The 18,134-nt window shown below is 41.7% G+C and overlaps 1 long non-coding RNA gene across 1 annotated transcript in view; it reads right to left on the reverse strand.

Annotated features, from left to right (window-relative positions):
• Positions 1–14,405: 14,405 nt before the first annotated feature.
• The window catches only part of LOC124400900, a 13,746-nt gene continuing 10,017 nt past the window's right edge, over positions 14,406–18,134 (reverse strand). The window contains exon 2 of the long non-coding RNA XR_006928488.1: positions 14,406–14,437. This is a non-coding gene — a long non-coding RNA (uncharacterized LOC124400900). The remainder of the gene's footprint in view (positions 14,438–18,134) is intronic.

Consider the following 18,134-nt stretch of genomic DNA (forward strand, 5'->3'; position numbering starts at 1 on the left):
CACGGTGTGGTGTTACTTTTATGCCAGAAGTAATGGGACACACACTTTCCAAAAAGTTCAACTTTTGTCTCATAGAATCAGTCCACAGAGTATTTCCCCAAAAGTCTTGGGGATCATCAAGATGTTTTCTGGCAAAACTGAGACGAACCTTTATGTTCTTTTTGCTCAGCAGCGGTTTAGGTCTTGGAGCTCTGCCATGCAGACCATTTTTGCCTTCTTTATTCTTCTTCTCATGGTGGAGTCATGAACACTGACCATAACTGAGGCAGGTGAGGCCTGCAGTTCTTTGGATGTTGTGGGGTCTTTTGTGAGCTCTTGTATGAGTCGTCGCTGTGCTCTTGGGGTTAATTTTGGTCCACTCCTGGGAAGGTTCTCCACTGTTCCATGATGCCATTTGTGAATGTCTCTTACTGTGGTTCTCTGGAGTCCCAAAGCTTTAGAAACGGCTTTATAACCTTCTCCAGACTGATAGAGCTCACTTTCTTTCTCATTTGTTTCTGAATTTCTTTGGATCTTGGCATGATGTCTGGCTTTTGAGGATCTTCTGGTCCACTTCACTTTGTCAGGCAGGTCCTATTTAAGAGATTTCTTGATGGTGAACAGGTGTGGCAGTAATCAGGCCTGGGTGTGGCGAGAGAAATTCAACTCAGGTGTGATAAACCACAGTTTTAACAGGGAGCAAACACTTTTTCACACAGAGCCATGTAGTTCTGCATGTTGTGTTCACTTGTGTTCTCTTTTACTAATAATTAAATTAGTTTGATGATCTAAAACATTAAAGTGTGACAAACATGCAAACAAATAAGAAATCAGGAATCACTTATTCACACCACTGTAGATATATATATATATATATATATATATATAAAATCGTTTTCCACAAATGAAACAGACACACAATGTGTATTCAGACTCCTCTCCATCGCCTAAAGACTTCTTTCCACCTTCATCTCCTCTCCATCTGCTCATCACATCTATGATGGACTGAAGGATGAACTGGACTCTTAATGCAGGTTTGATCATTATCAGGCACTAAAGCAGAAAAACACTTCACCACCAGGGTTGTGGAGCTGCTGCTGGTGTATAAATGCATCACCTGAGCCGCTTTACCACTGGCCATGAACATCAGACCACATCCCTCAGGTTAAACCACCTACAGATACACCTCAGCTCCACCTCTAATCACCCCCCCCAAAAGTTATCAAGCATCCACTGTCTAATGTCCTTTACACACTTCTCAACATTGTTAAGCTGATCTCTCTCATCTGGCTTTGCTGAAATATACAGCTGTGTATCATTAGCATAGCAATGGAAGCGAATCCCATGTTTATGTATAATTTCACCCAGATTCAGCAGATATAAAGAGAAAAGCAGTGGGGCTAATACAGATCCTTGTGGAACACCAAATTTTACCTCAGAGCGTGTGGAGAACTCACCATTTATATCAACAAACTGATAGCGATCAGTCAAATAAGACCTGAGCCAAGAGAGAGCTGTTCACTTTATTCCCTATACTCGCCCCCACTTCCCCCTCACGTTTCTCTTTACTTCCTCTCTCGGTCTCTCAGGTTCCACATACAATGTTTCTATGGCAACAGACAGACAGAGGACAAAGCTGGATTTGATAGAGCACCATCAGTGTGTGTGTGTGTGTGTGTGTGTGTGTGTGTGTGTGTGTGTGTGTGTGTATAGATATAAAAATGTGAGAATTACCATGACAACAGCAACCAGGATGCATGGCTGTGAGAGCAAATGAGTTGGTAACACTAACACTGCATTCTGCAGCCGTGTGTGTGTGTGTGTGTGTGTGTGTGTGTGTGTGTGTGTGTGTGTGTGTGTGTGTGTGTGTAAAATGGTTTATACCACTAGTGAGATCAGATCACAGATCTCTGGGGATCAGACATAAGCTTTGAAATGATACTATGTTCAGAATGATGTGAGGTCCAGAATGAGGTGAGTTTGAGTAGGCGGCGTTGTTAAGGAGGATGTGAAGTTCAGGATGATGTAAGGTTTAGAACGAGGCAAGGTTAAGGAGGATGTAAGGTTCAGGACAAGGTGAGGTTTAGGAGGATGTGAGGTTCAAGATGAGGTGGAGTTGAAGAGGATGTGAGGTTGAGGACTAGGGGAGGTGGAGGACAAAGGGAAGGTTTAGGATGAGGGGAAGTTGATGACTAGGTGAGGTTGAGGACGGGGCGAGGTTAAGGACTAGGTGAGGTTGAGGGCAGGGCGAGGTTAAGGACTAGGGGAGGTTGAGAAGGGTGTGAGGTTGAGGATGACGTGAGTTTTAGGATGTGTGGTTGAGGATGAGGCGAGGCTGAGGAAGAGGTAAGGTTCAGACCGAGGTGAGGTTGAGGATGATGCGAGGGTCAGGACAAGGTGAGGTTAATGAGAATGTGAGGTGAAGTTGAGGTGGATGTGAGGTTGAGGAGGAGGTGAGGATGAGGATGAGGTGAGATTATAGAGGATGTGAGTTTATGCCGTATGAGTAAAGTGAGGTGTTTAATCAGGTTGTAAAATGAGTGTTCATTTTATTCACGTCAATGTTTTTTTTTTTTAATCAGCTCAAATAAAACCCAACCTAGTCAATGGTGTTACACAAGTCAGGTGACTCTCAGTGTCTAAAGCCCGGATAAATGGGGAGGGTTTTGTTTTGAAGGACATCCAGCGTAAAACGTGCCAAATCAAATATGCAGATATCGGATCAGACTTTCATACCGGATCGGTCGAGGCCTGGGTCACCAACAACCACCACAGGTATCGTTAACCAACAGGGTACCGGTGTAAATTGGGCTACTGTTGGCTGAAGGAGGAGAAGGAGAGGAGGAAGATGTCTACAGAGACAGCAAGGAAAGGAGAAGTGGAGGAGAGTGGAGGTTCGGGTTGGTACTTTAAATGTTGGTACTATGACTGGTAAAGGGAGAGAAGGAGCTGATATGATGGAGAGGAGTAAGTTAAGTCAAGTCACGTTTATTTCTAAAGCACTTTTCACAACAGACTTTGTCTCAAAGCAGCTTTACAGAATTTAACAGTTAAAGGTGAGCGATGTGCATTAATCCCTGATGAGCAGCCATGGCAACTGTGGCAAGGAAAAACTGCTGTAGATGTTATGAGGAAGAAACCATGAGAGGAACCAGATTTAAAAGGGAAACCATCCTCATTTGGGTGACATCAATAGTTTGATTATAGTCTTTAAACACTACAGCACACTGAAGAGTGAGAAAGATATATACATATGTTGTGTGTTCAGGAGACCAAGTGGAAACCGTTAACCCTATTATGGTGTGGATGGAAAGAGAAATGGTGTAGGGGGGATTCTGAAGGAAGAGTACAGTAAGAGTGTAGTGGAGGTGAAGAGAGTTTCTGATAGGGTGATGAACGTGAAGCTGGAAGTAGAAGGGGTGATGATAAGTGACAGTGTAGCTAGACAGCATCGGATGGTGGTCTGTAGGATGGTTTTGGAGGTGAAGAAGAAGAGGAGGAGAGTGAGTACTGAAAGAAGAATAAGATGGTGGAAACTGAAGGAGGAAGACTGTAGTGTGAGGTTCAGGGAAGAGGTCAGACAGGAACTTGGTGGTGGTGAAGAGGTGCTGGATGATTGTGAAACTACTGCAGAGGTGATAAGGGAGACATTTAGGAAGCTTCTTGGTGTGACAACTGGAAATAAAAAGGAAGACAAAGAGACATGGTGGTGGAATGAGGAAGTGCAGGAGAGCAGAAGGAGAAAGAGGTTGGAGAAACAGGATTGGGATCGACAGAGAGATGAGAAAAGTAGGCAGGAGAACAAGGAGATGCAGCAGCAGAGTGAAATGTACAATGTTTATCTAGGCAGATTATAATCAGATCAGTAGTAGGGTTAGAATCAGGAGATGATTAGATGCAAAATGTTCTCAGGACAGGAGAAAGAATATATAATGAGAATTGTATGTTTTGAGATTAGAGGACTTTCAGAGAATCTAGATTGAAGCATTTGATAATAAACAGGACCAGCATGGGGGAATTCTGAGATAAAGAGCAGAGAGGAAGCCAGACTCACTAGTGTTTATTATTCATAAAGATCAGACAGGAGGAGTTCATTCTCACAGGAGAACACACTGAGTGGTGTGATGAAGAAAAGAGGACACTAATCAATTCAATTCATGTTTATTTGTGTTGCACTTTTAATAATGAACATTGTCTCAGAGCAGCTATACAAAAATAATGTGGTGATAAAAATGAATAAGTTCTTTATAAGTTTGTCCCTGATGAACAAGTCGGTGGAGACTGTGGTGAAGGAAAAACTTCTGGGTTTCCTCTTCTGGGTTGCACTGAGTGTCCATTTATTACAGATAAATGATGTTGAGGTGCAGTGATGCAGATCAGAAGAAAACTGTAGTCCTGAGTCAGTCTGTTGATATTAACTACAGTCCAAATCCATCCTCAAAGGTCCTGTTCTTACTCCATAATTTCATGGAACCACCCAAGGCGTTGATGAGAAACATCTCCAGCTGCACAGAGTCGCCTCTAATTGAAGAGAACACTATCCAAAGGCAGACCAGGACGAAGTGGGAAGATCCGTGGAGGGAAGAGGACCAGAAACAGTGATCACTGGAACCTCAGGAGCATGTTTAACTCGACCAAGAGAGAGAGAGAGCGAGAGAGATAGAGAGAGAGAGCGAGAAAGAGAGAAAGAGAGAGGGTGACAGGAAGAGAAGGATATGGATCATTAAGTCTCCTGATTGTTGTATGAAAGTTAATGTCACTGTGCAGTTTGGACTCCGGTAAGACTCGCTATGGCAGCATAACTAAAAGGCAGAAGCAGAAGGTAACACAGACATGAGGATCTCTGGGATAAGAGACGACCCACCACACCACCATCAACAAACCTGAGTGAATGTGTGAGAGTGAGGAGACGACAGCATCCAAATATCCCAGTTCACCAAACACTCCATATCCATGATCCCTCCAGATCTGCTCCTTTACCTCACAAACACCTACTGACTAAAGACTCCACTAAATAAATATGTGTTCAGCCTCGACTTGAACACTGAGACTGTGTCTGATTCCTGAACACTGGTTGGAAGGTGGTTCTATAACTGTGGGTTTTAAAAGAGAAACATCTGCCCCCTGCTGGAGTCTTCATTATTTGAGGTACCAACAAATAGCCTGCACCATTTGATCTAAGTAGGCGTGGAGGATCATACTGGTACAGAAGTTCACTCAGATACTGCGGCGTGAGAGCGTTAAGTGCTTTATACGTCAATACTAGTATTTTATAATCAGTGTGAGATGTAATTGGGAGCAGTGTAGATGATTAAAACAGGGCTGATGTGCTCATATGTTCTAGATCTAGTGAGGACTCTTGCTGCTGCATTCTGAACTAACTGAAGCTTATTTCTGCACTTACTTCAACACCCAGACAGTAAAGCGTTACAGTAGTCTAATCTAGATGTTACAAAAGCATCTACTTGTCAGGAGCACGAGAGGAAGGACCCAAATGCAGGACGCAGGAGAAATTCAAAAGGCAGTCTTTAATTAGGGGGAAAAAAAAAACAAAGAGGCAATACAAACTGTCCGAAAACTAATGTACCTCCCTTAAAAAGAGCATGAAAAAGCAAAGAGCAGATAAAGGGAAAAAACAAAAACAACAAACCAGGAGCAGGGCAGAAGAGACCGGAAGAACAGCAAAATAATTACAAACAAATGTTCAACAACCGGTAGAAAATCAAAAACTGCCGGCAGAAAACCGGGGAAAAAAGAGAGATCCAAATTGAAAGCAAAAATAATCCACAGGAAAAAAAAACAGAAAGAAAGTCCCGAAAAACTTACACAAAGCCAAAAGACAATCTGGCAAGGGATAACAGGAGCCAGCGGAAGTTGGATTACCGGAACTGCGCGTGCCGTTGGCTGACACTACTAGTTTTTCTGCATCCTGTAACGACATCATATTTCTAATTTTAGCAATATTTCTAAGGTGAAAGAAGGCGATCCTGGTAATATTATTTACGTGAGCCTCAAAGGAAAGACTCTGGTCAATAATCACACCAAGGTCTTTGACAGCTGTACACACTGAAACAGCAACAACATCCAGAGATGCTACAGAATCTGAAAGTTTACGTCTAGCTGCATGTGGTCCTAGTAAAAGTACTTCTGTCTTATCTGAGTTGAGCAGAAGAAATTTATCAAGCAATTAATGTCTAATGTCCTTTACACACTTCTCAAAATTGTTAAACTGATCTCTCTCATCTGGCTTTGCTGAAATATACAGCTGTGTATCATCAGCATAGCAATGAAAGCGAATCCCATGTTTATGTATAATTTCACCCAGAGGCAGCAGATATAAAGAGAAAAGCAGTGGGCCTAAAACAGATCCTTGCGGAACACCAAACTTTACCTCAGAGCGTGTGGAGAACTCACCATTTATATCAACAAACTGATAGCGATCAGTCAGATAAGACCTGAGCCAGGAGAGAGCTGTTCCCTTTATTCCAACAATGTTCTTCAGTCCAGCAAGCAGGAGATTATGATCAATGGTGTGAAAAGCTGCACTGAGGTCGAGCAAAACAAGTAAAGAGACAAAACCCTGATCAGAGGCCAATAACAGGTCATTTACCACCTTAACTAGCGCCGTCTCTGTGCTATGATGAGGCCGAAATCCTGATTGATACATTTCATAAATGTTCTTCCTCAGTAGATGTGAGCAGAACTGCTGTGCTACAACCTTTTCTAGAATCTTGGAGATAAAAGGGAGGTTTGATATTGGACTGTAGTTGGACAACTGACAGGGTGAAGGCCAGGTTTCTTAATTAGGGGGTTGATAACTGCAGATTGAAGGATTTAGGTACAAAACCAGTTTATTATTTTAAAACAGGTTCAATTCCCTCTGGAATGATCTGTTTGAGGAAACTTGTAGGCGAGGGATCGAGATGCAGGTTGATGATTTTGATGAGGAAATAAATGAAATGAAGTCGTTCTCTTGAATAGGAGTAAAACTTTGTAATTGATGGTCTGTTATAATGACACTGCTGTCTACAGGGTTATTTATAAAATAGTTTGGATTTATTTTAATTGTCTGGATTTCTTGCCTGATATTTTCAAATTTATTATAAAAAAGTTGATGAAATCATTACTACCTATTGATGGTGTGCATGTGAGTGCAGTGCTTTTATTTCCTGTTCATTTTGCTGCAGTACAGAATAAAAATCTAGGATTCTGCTTGATATTTTCTATGAGGGAGGAGAAATATGCTGATCAGCAGAACTAAGAGATCATCTAGAACTCAGGAGATTCTCCTTCCATGCTATTTAAAATACTGTTCATTTTGTTTGACTCCATTTACATTCTAATTCCCGAGTGGTCTGTTTTAAGGTGTGTGTATGATCATTATACCACTGTGCTGATTTTTTTCTCCCCGATCATTTTGGTCTTAAGTGGAGCTCCATCATCTAGAGTGTAATGGAATAGTCGAGTTCTGCAAGGTCAGACGGAGATCTAAATTTATGATGAAATCTGCAAATTCTATGAGAAAATCTGAGTCGGGCCCCTGGGGGTCTATAAATAATAATTAGTGAAATTGACTGACTGGACCTGCTTTTGGACACTGAATATTTTATGCTGGTGTAAAGAGCTTCAAATGTTTTTCTTTTGTGTTAAGTCTTTTGTGTGACTTTTAGATTATTATTATAAATAGCTGTGACTCTGCCTCCTCTGCCATTTAGACGGGGTTGGTGTATGTAACTATACCCTCCCCTATAATCTCCCCTTTATATCCAAAATTTTAGAAAAGGTTGTAGCACAGCAGTTCTGCTCACACCTACTTATGAATAACATTTTTGAAATGTATCTGTCAGGATTTTGGCCTCATCATAGCACAGAGACGGCGCTAGTTAAGGTGGTAAATTACCTGTTATTGGCCTCTGATCAGGGTTTTGTCTCCTTACTTGTTTTGCTCGACCTTAGTGCAGCTTTTGACACCATTGATCACACTATACTGCTTGCTAGACTTGAGAATGTTGTTGGAATAAAGGGAACAGCTCTCTCTTGGCTCAGGTCTTATTTGACTGATCGCTATCAGTTTGCTGATGTAAATGGTGAGTTCTCCACACTCTATGAGGTCAAGTTTGGTGTTCCTCAAGGATCTGTCTTAGGCCCACTGCTTTTCTCTTTATATATGCTGCCTCTTGGTGAAATCATTCATAAACATGGGATTCGCTTCCATTGCTATGCTGATGACACACAGCTGTATATTTCAGCAAAGCCAGATGAGAGAGATCAGCTTAACAATGTTGAGAAGTGTGTAAAGGACATTAGACAGTGGATGCTTGATAACTTTCTTCTGCTCAACTCAGATAAGAAGGAAGTACTTTTACTAGGACCACATGCAGCTAGAAGTAAACTTTCCGATTACGTAGCATCTCTGGATGGTGTTTCTGTTTCTGCATGTACGGCTGTCAAAGACCTTGGTGTGATTATTGACCCGAGTCTTTCCTTTGAGTCTCACGTGAATAACTACTGAGATAATTTCTAGGTATGGCATCCCTGTAGGAATTGATTCTGATAAAGGAACCCCATTCACTTCTAAGGTCACTCAACTTCTGTGCAAAGAGCTGAAAATCAATTGGCATTTCCATATTCCGTACCACCCACAATCATCAGGCATTGTGGAATGCGCTAATCGTACAATAAACAACAAAATTCGTAAAGCCATGCACGCATCTGGCTCAAAAAATTGGCTGCATGCTCTCCCACTCGTTCTCGCCGATATGCGAATGACCGCACAAGTGGCCCTTGATCATCTTTCACCGTATGAACTTGTAATGGGGCGACCCTTTCCCCTCCCATGGCGACGAGGCAAACAGGCTGTGTGTACGGGGGACCTAGATGTGCATCTCAGCGAGTACGCTGCAGGGTTGCTACAAACATTAGATGATTATTGGACACGGTAAATGCAAGGAGACCCCAATTCGATCAAAACACTCACCCCTTTAAGGTAGGGGATCGAGTCTTGGTGAAAAGATTGGACAAAATGGGAACACCCCTGGGTGACACCCCATACAGTGAACCTGCAGACGTGATCGCTGTGACTGACGGCTGTATTAACTGATCTCTTTCCACAGTGGATCCATGCCGGACGACTGAAACATGCCCCACAATGATAATTGTTATGAAACTTTGTACCTAACTACTATGTGTTTTTTTGTGACCAGAAGTAAACCCTGACGACCCTTCCCAGAGTTTTTTCCCTCCCGACAGAACTAAGGGAGTACCTTTCGGCTAGCCTGCTAAGAGGGGAAGCGGTCTAAGGCAGCTCGTGGATGACCTCAGTTACACCTCAGAAGTTCCTGTGTCGTCTCTTTGGACATTCTCCTCACTGTAGGAAGTGTAGGGAGAAACTACAAGGGACTGAGTACCAACCTCTTCTTGGGACGGGCGCAGCCAGTGACCGGTATGGCTGCCATCATTCTACTACTCCTCACCCTGCTTGGGACAGGGTTACCCGTCTGTTAGTGTTAAGATGGTTTTCACACTGTTTCACACACATTCCTTTGTCTGCTCAGTGTCTATAGAATATTTACGATGTTAGTCTTTAAGGTAAACAGGGAGTCCTTATCTGGACTCACACATCGCCAGCTAGTATATCCTCTTGTCTAAACAGGAAACAACTAGGTCAGGTTTCTTTTCTTTGTATGTGTATATAAACGTTCTGCCGCCTTCAATAAACTGAAGAGGAAGCATTTGCTGTGTGCGGTGTGATTCTTCCCTGATCAGAAAGGCCTACGGGTATCGCAGATCGTATGGAAAACCTCTCCACGAATTAAGTTTCGTTTGGGCATGATAAAAATCTAACACCGTCCAAGCCCATCCACATGACATTTTGCGTTTGCGAAATTCATCTAATGATCAATACACTGATACATTCATGTAATTATACTTATTAGTTATTAAGTATAAAAGAGGGGATTGTTGAAATGTATTCTTTAGTAGCCTTGGCGAACCTTCCTATCTTGACCTCGCATATTCTGACTTAGATGTTTATGTCTTTGCTGACCTGTACATTTTGTGCTATCGCGTGACTGGATGTTAGAAGACCAAGGGCGTTCAGTTAGAAGATAGCTATAAGCACATCCTGTTCCCTTTTCTTACGCACATATGTTTCTGACCCCTATCTCTGTCAACACACGATAACTCTGTCCGTGTCGCAATGACCTCTCCGCCTTTCCTACGCACTATGGCTTGGACTGATGTGTATATCTACCCGGCCGTGCGGCCCAGTCCTTTGAGCAGTTGTATTGAATAAACCAGACTTGATTTTAATCGTGTGGGTTGTTCTTTCATTGCTCCGGAGCGCTCCTAAGGCCTTGCAGAGAAGAGACACAGACGAGAGGGCAGGGGATCTTTCTTACAACCAGGATCGCCTTCTTTCACCTTAGAAATACAGTGGAACCTCGGGTTACGAACGCCCCGGCATACGTATAATTCAGGTTAAGAATCGCAGTTCATCAAAATTTTTGACCCTGGTTACGAACAATATATCGGGATACGAAGGTCGCTCACCAAAAAATCGCAGGCAAGTTGGTTGTTTTTGCTCTATCCATGCAGCTTGTCACATCAGTTAGCGTCCTGTGTCCCTAGCGAAAGCATCGTGTTACTTATCCGCTTGAACTTTTCCCTGCGGCAGCATAACAACTCGTTAGTTGATGCTCGTGGAATGATGAGATGGACAACATTAGCCGATGCATAACCACTTTACTTGTTTTTATGAAGATAGATTAGCAGGGTTACAGTCTTTTCCAAAGTACAATACCCATAATGAATTTCACTCTGGACTTCAATACCAACTGATAGTAGCCTTAAAGAAACAGCTCTCATTTTCCCTCTAATGCAACAATTGTCTCAGCGTTCGTGTTAATAACACTTTAATATTCTATAATATAATATATAATAATATATAAATAATATAATATAATAAGATTCCCCTTCAAACAATAACTCTCCCTCCTCCCCTTCTCTGACGTCGTCTCCTGCAGCGAGTCTTCTCAAAGGAAAGTACCGGTAAAGATCTTTTCCTCTTTGTATGTTTTATGTGGTATGATTTTAATATAACATGTTAAAAGTAAATAATATTAGTAAATATTGGCTTTATTTTTATTTAAGTAATATTTTTGGTTGTCCAGAACGAATTACCGAAGTTTCTGTTCATTATTATGGGGAAATTTGTATCGGGATCGGGTTACGAATTAAATTCGTAACCCGAGGTTCCACTGTATTGCTAAAATTGGAAATATGATGTCGTTACAGGATGCAGAAAAACTAGTTCATGCTTTTGTTACTTCTAGATTAGACTACTGTAACGCTTTACTGTCTGGGTGTGCGAGTAAGTGCATAAATAAGCTTCAGTTAGTTCAGAATGCAGCAGCAAGAGTTCTCACTAGATCTAGGAAATACGACCACATCACCCCTGTTTTAATCAGTCTACACTGGCTCCCAATCAAATCTCGCATTGATTATAAAATATTACTACTGACGTATAAAGCACTTAACGGTCTCGCACCACAGTATCTGAGTGAACTTCTGTACCAGTATGATCCTCCACGCCTACTTAGATCAAAAGGTGCTGGCTATCTGTTGGTTCCTCAAATAATGAAGACTACAGCAGGGGGCAGATCTTTCTCTTATAAAGCCCCACAGTTATGGAACAGCCTTCCAACCAGTGTTAGGGACTCAGACACAGTCTCAGTGTTCAAGTCGAGGTTGAAAACTTATTTATTTAGTCAAGCCTTTTATCAGTAGATTTTTCTTAGGTAAAGGCACAGATCTGGAGGGAGCATGGATATAGAGTGTTTGGTGAACTGGTATATTTGTATGCTGTCGTCCCCTCACATTCACACATTCACTCGGGTTTGTTGACGGTGGTGTGGTGGGTCGCCTCATCCCAGAGATCCTCATGTCTGTGTTACCTTCTGGTTCTCCCTTTTAGTTATGCTGCCATAGCGAGTCTTGCCGGAGTCCAAACTGCACAGTGACATTAACTTTCATACACCAATAGGGACACTTAATAATCCATATCCTTCTCTCTCTCTCTCTCTCTCTCTCTCTCTCTCTCTCTCTCTCTCTCTCTCTCTCGGTCGAGTTGAACATGCTCCTGAGGCTCCAGTGACCACTGTTCCTGCCCCTCTTCCCCCCTTGGATCTTCACACTTGTGCAGCTTGGGACGGTCTCTCATCAACACCTTGGGTGGTTTCATGTAATTCCGGAGTAGAACGGGTGCTTTGAGGACGGATTGGACTGTAGTTGGTGTCGGTGGTCTGCTGCACTGACTCGGGAGTGCAGTTTGCTTCTGATCGCAATCACTGTACCCCGCAGCATTGTATATCTGCTTCAAATGGACATTTGGTGCAACCCAGATGAGGATGGGTTCCCTCTTGAGTCTGGTTCCTCTCAAGGTTTCTTCCTTATGCCATCTCTGGGAGTTTTTCCTTGCCACAGTTGCTCATCAGGGACAAACATACTTACAAAGAACATATTTACGTTTAATCACCACATTATCTGTGTAAAGCTGCTTTGAGACAATGTTCATCGTTAAAAGCGCTATACAAATAAAAATGAATTGAATTGAATTAAATACCCAGGAGGACTTGCTTAATTTAATGCTACATATTCATTCGGTTTAATCCACGTTTCTGTCCAACACATTATCTTAAACTCCTGGTTGGTAATAATTTAGTTTCTAGTCAGTGCTTTTGACGTGAGATCTAATATTCAACAATCCTGTCTTTAGATCAGAGGTGCTGCTGTGCCTTCAGTCCTATTACTTTAATGTTAATCAGCTTACTTAATGTCAGGGATCCTCCTGCCAGGCCTCCCTCCAAGGCTCTCTCTCAGCCTCTCCCGGCGCTAATCGCCGACACCTGTTCCGTTTTTAAGTTCCCGTTTTGATTTTACTCGCTGTCGGATCAACTTAGTCATGTCTAGTGATCTACCGGATTCCAGACCGCCAGCATTCCCCGATGGTTAATGCTCCTTGTTCCCAGTCAAACGATTATACTCTCGTTATGGATTGTACTCGCTGTACGAAATTATACCTGCTTTATGGATTATACCTGCATTCAGCATTTTCCCCGCATTAACCCACCCAAGAGTTTAGCTCAGGCCAGATTATCTCACCGGCTTCCAAAGTCCCTGAGAATATTCTTGCCACCCTGCCTGCTCCTGCTCCTGACCCCTGACCCCGACCTCTGCTCTGCTCTGGTTTTAAACTCTGGACTGGTTTTTGGTTTGTGTTTCTCCTCTGCCCTTCATTGTTCTGTTTGCCGGCTCTTTGATTTCTTGTACTGGTTTTGGTTTTGTTTTAATTTGCATCGCCCTGTTTGGCTGTGTTTCTGACCCTGGACTGTTTTTGGACTGTGTTTTTACCTTGCCCCATTGCTCAGTGTGTTTCTTTATTAAAGCCTGTGTTTTCCTTATTTCATTTTCGCATCCTGCATTTGGGTCCTCCTATACAGTCTCCACTCACCCAGTCACACCCACTTTCAGCTCTGACATCTGTGCAGTTAGCAGACGATCGGTTTATCCTGTCTGTCTGCTCCCTGGCCTTGGCTCTGGACAGTCACTTGGTAACTAGTGCTGTTCTGAGACTATGACCTGTACTACAAGAAATGAGAGCAGCACCTTCCCGAGTGGGATGGATACCGTCCCGCCCTAACAGGCTGAACAGCCTTTCCTTCATAATTGCTCCAATTATCTATGAAGTTTTATGATTGTTTTTGGAGCACCACTCAGACATCCAGCAGTTCAGTGACTTTAACCTGCTGTAGGCTACATCGGCACGTCGCATTGGGATGGGGCCAGAGCATGTTACTGCATCATACATTGCCTTCTCTAATTTACACACCTCTATAATAATCACATCGCCTAATATCTTCACTTTGTCCTTGTTAACTGCAGTTAAAACACATCATAACACGTTAACACGTGACTATTAACATACGTATAAACAACGTATAAACATTATATATTACAGGCATTACATCAAGAGTGAAGGAGAGAAAACAGAAGAGGAAAACAGCAGTGTGAAACATGATCTGTAGATCACACCATCTTTCATCTCTATCAGTATAGATACACACACACACACACACACAGAGTGATGAGACAGAGAAAGGGTTGCTTTATTTCTCCTTTCTTTCTTTCTTTCTTTCTTTCTTTCTTTCTTTCTTTCTTTCTTTCTTTCTTTCATAAATTGAGAATACTGTCTGCTGTTGCCATGGAAACCACTGAGTTCAGTAAAAAAAAATTTAACAAGAAAAATAAAAAACCTTTAAATACAAACACATCTGTACATTTGAGCTGCATGTGTAGGTTTTCCTCCATTTAGTAATGTGTTTGTGTATCATAGTCTCTCTGAGTGTGTGTGTGTGTGTGTGTGTGTGTGTGTGTGTGTGTGTGTGTGTGTGTGTGTGTACTTCTGACCTAGCTCTGTCTCTTCATCGCACTGTGTGTATGTGTGTGTTGGCACATTTAAAATGTGTGTGAAGTAGCTGATACTGTAGATTGAAGCTTCTCATTCTGTTGCTTGGAAACATTACACACACACACACACACACACACACACACACACACACACACACACACACACACACACACACACACAGTTAGCGCCTGTAAAGTTTGAAGTTATATCGCCCTCTGCTGACTGTAAAATCTCTCATACAGACACATAACACCAGAAATAATAAACTATAATAATACTGTATATAATATAGTATATAAGCTATAATACACTGTAATATAACTATAATAACAATATAAACTATAGAGTTGTACAAGAAATAGTTAAAATATCTACAAATAAAATACAATAATAATAATTTTAAAAAGAGTGTATTCATTAGATGACATGGTCACACACTGTCCTTCACCTGGTGGCAGGTGTGTATATAGTGGGCTGCAAGTGTGCAGCTGCCCAGTAGGTGGCGCAGTTTGTCGGGGGCTAATAGGGAGTTCAAATTGAGATTATTTGGTTGATGTTGGTGAAGAATTGGGTTTGAATGTGGTTGTATTTGGTGCATTCAGTGAGGAAGTGCAAGTCAGTTATCACATATTGTAATGTGGCTCGTTCCTGTCGATTTCTTCTCTACAACATCTGAAGGATTCGACTGCATTCGACTGGATTCTTCCACACAGGCTGCCCAGGTGCTTCTTCAGTCTCTTGTGATTTTGAGACTGGACTACTGCAGCTCTCAGCTGGCAGGTCTTCCCCTGAACGCTATTCATCCACTGCAAATGATCCAAAACGCAGCTGCACGACTTGTGTTCAATCTGCCCAAGTTCTCCCACACCACCCCACTGCTGCTTCTCCACTGGCTTCCAGTAGCTGCACGTATCAGATTCAAAATACTGATGTTTGCCTACAAGGCCAAAAATGGACCAGCACCATCTCACCTCAGTGACCTCATCACATCTCGCATTGCACCACGCTGAGATCCTCCAGCACTGCTCCACTGGTACCACCTTCTCTCAAAATGAGAGGTAAGTACACTTCAAGGCTCTTCTCTGTTCTGTCACTGAGGTGGTGAAATGAACTTTCCCTAGATGACTGAACAGCGGAGTCCCTGACTATCTTCATGTGATAGGGAAGACCTTCATCTTCCTGAAATACTTAAATTAGCACTTTTCAAGTTTGCTTTGTAGAATTCAAGAGTTATAATCTGATTTATATTAAGTTTGTGATCCAATGTACAAGTGTATTCAATGCTGGAGACTCATATAATGTTGAATATATGGAAATGGAGACAGAAATATAGAAAACTTTTGCCGACTTTCCACCACTGCAGATCTACTGACTGCTCAGAATAAAAGTTTTCCGTAAGAGACACATGTACAATGCCATCACAGCGGAGAGAGAGAGAGAGAGAGAGAGAGAGAGAGAGAGAGAGAGAGAGAGAGAGAGAGAGAGAGAGAGATCAAATTCACAGCTCATTTGCTCTTTGTAGGAAGATAAACTGCCACAGTCACTGTTAAAGCGTGAACTTTGTAAAAGCGTTCAGAATGTTTAAGCTGATGATGAAGCAGAGAATGATGTAGACGAGGACGAGGTCATATTTACGGAATTGCACGATGTTTTATGTGATGACAGCGAGAGGTATGTTCTCCCTCCACATCACCGGTGTGCAGCACACACCCTTAACCTTATAAACACGAACGATAGTTACATTCCTGACGGCGAGGCAGATTGAAAATCAGTGTACAGAAGAGCGACTGGAAAGTGTTCAGCCTTTTGGTCAAAATTTAGTCAATCATCTTATTGTTCTCTTAGAAGTTATTAATCATTTTAAATGTTTAAGAAATGTCTTTTGCCCTAATATAACTTCTTTCTTAATGGCAATTATCTATATTACACCTGTTACACCTGTAAGGCATGAAAGAGATACAAGTAACGCAAAAGTAATATAACGCATTACTTTCCATAAAAAGTAACGTAATTATTTGCTTTTTTGGGAAGTAACTCAATATTGCGTTATTTTTAAAAGTAACTTTACCCAACACTGGACACCGTGCTCAGGTTCTCTGCCACGCTGTAGTGTAAATATGATCAGCTGTGCAGGGTGTAAATATGATCAGCTGTGCAGGGTGTAAATATGATCAGCTGTGTGGGGTGTAAATATGATCAGCTGTGTGGGGTGTAAATATGATCAGCTGTCTGGTAATTTGGTAAAAGGCCAATCTGACTTTTACTTGAGATATTGTGTTCAGTAAGGAAGTGTAGAAATCTTGAGTTAATGATGACACACATGCACACACACACACACACACACACACACACACACACACACACACACACACACACACACACACACACACATGCGTTTTCATGCTTGGTCTTCACCAAGTTCACCAAGGACCTCATTTAGCTTCTGGCAGCTGCATTAAGTTGCATTGTTTAAAGACTCATGCTAAGGAATGGTTTAAAATGTAGAATAATATCCCATTACAAACACACAGAACATATAAACATATAAAACACAACATGATGTAGTATAATAATATAAAATGTTGCCGATATTGATTAGAGTGTTGTTAATGTTTATTTGTGTAATAAAGTGTGTAGTAATTCTGGCCTTGATAAAACCCTTCTGCCTACACACGAGTCGAGAGGTTTAATCAGTACAGCAGTCAGTGTTGGGATGAAATACACTCAGTCATACACTTCCTACTAACACACACTCAAAATTCAGTACTCACCTGGAGAGGAAACTCTTTACTCCGATGAAGAGGAACAAAAACAAGCCGGAAATTGCAGAAGGAAAATACATCTACACTTTAACAGTTTCAGCTGAAATCAAGTGAACTTCTCCTGGAAACGTGTGCCAGAGTTAAAAAGAGTTAGTTTCCTCTTGACATTAAATCACACGAGAGTCATGTCACCATACAATGTGAAAGTGATGAGTACTGACGGTATGAAGATCCTATGGTCTCTTCTTCACATTTCATCTTCATGAGTCATCCGCTGAAATCTGGCAACCCCCAGGCTTTAATCACACTATTATGAATAAAAAAGGCATTTAAAAAATGTCATATTCAATTGAGTTTAATATTACCTTATATAAGGTTATACATTTGGAATTTAGAAGTTTAGTGTCTATAAGTTTTGTTCATTATAAGTTTCTCCCTAATGACTGATCCAGTGGTGACTGTGGTAAAGGAAAATCTCCCTGAGACTTCATGAGAAAGAAACCTTGAGAGGAATCAGACTCAAAAGGGAACCTCATCCTCAACACCGGATGCCCATCATTATGGTTCCATCAGTGTAGAGGTTATAAAGTGTTCAGTGATGTTTACATGCAAACTGTGGTCCTGAGCACATTGTAGACTGTTGATATTAATTAAATATAAAGTATAAAAAACATTAACCTTAAAATGTATCTATGAGGTTGATCAGGAGCACTCCCCATCACTGATCTATTCAAATGTGTGTAGATCATTAATATATTCATCATAAGACATTATCATTCCAGTGTGTAAGGTCAAAATACAGTCATATGATTACTAATAACACAAATAACATTACTAATTGCAAGGGGCATTACAATGTGCCCATATTAACCTCATCACATCACGCCGGGGTTTCCTGCATTTCTGTGTATTATAGTTTTCTTGGG

Source organism: Silurus meridionalis, chromosome 18 (genome assembly GCF_014805685.1).
Source record: "Silurus meridionalis isolate SWU-2019-XX chromosome 18, ASM1480568v1, whole genome shotgun sequence".
NCBI lineage: Eukaryota > Metazoa > Chordata > Actinopteri > Siluriformes > Siluridae > Silurus > Silurus meridionalis.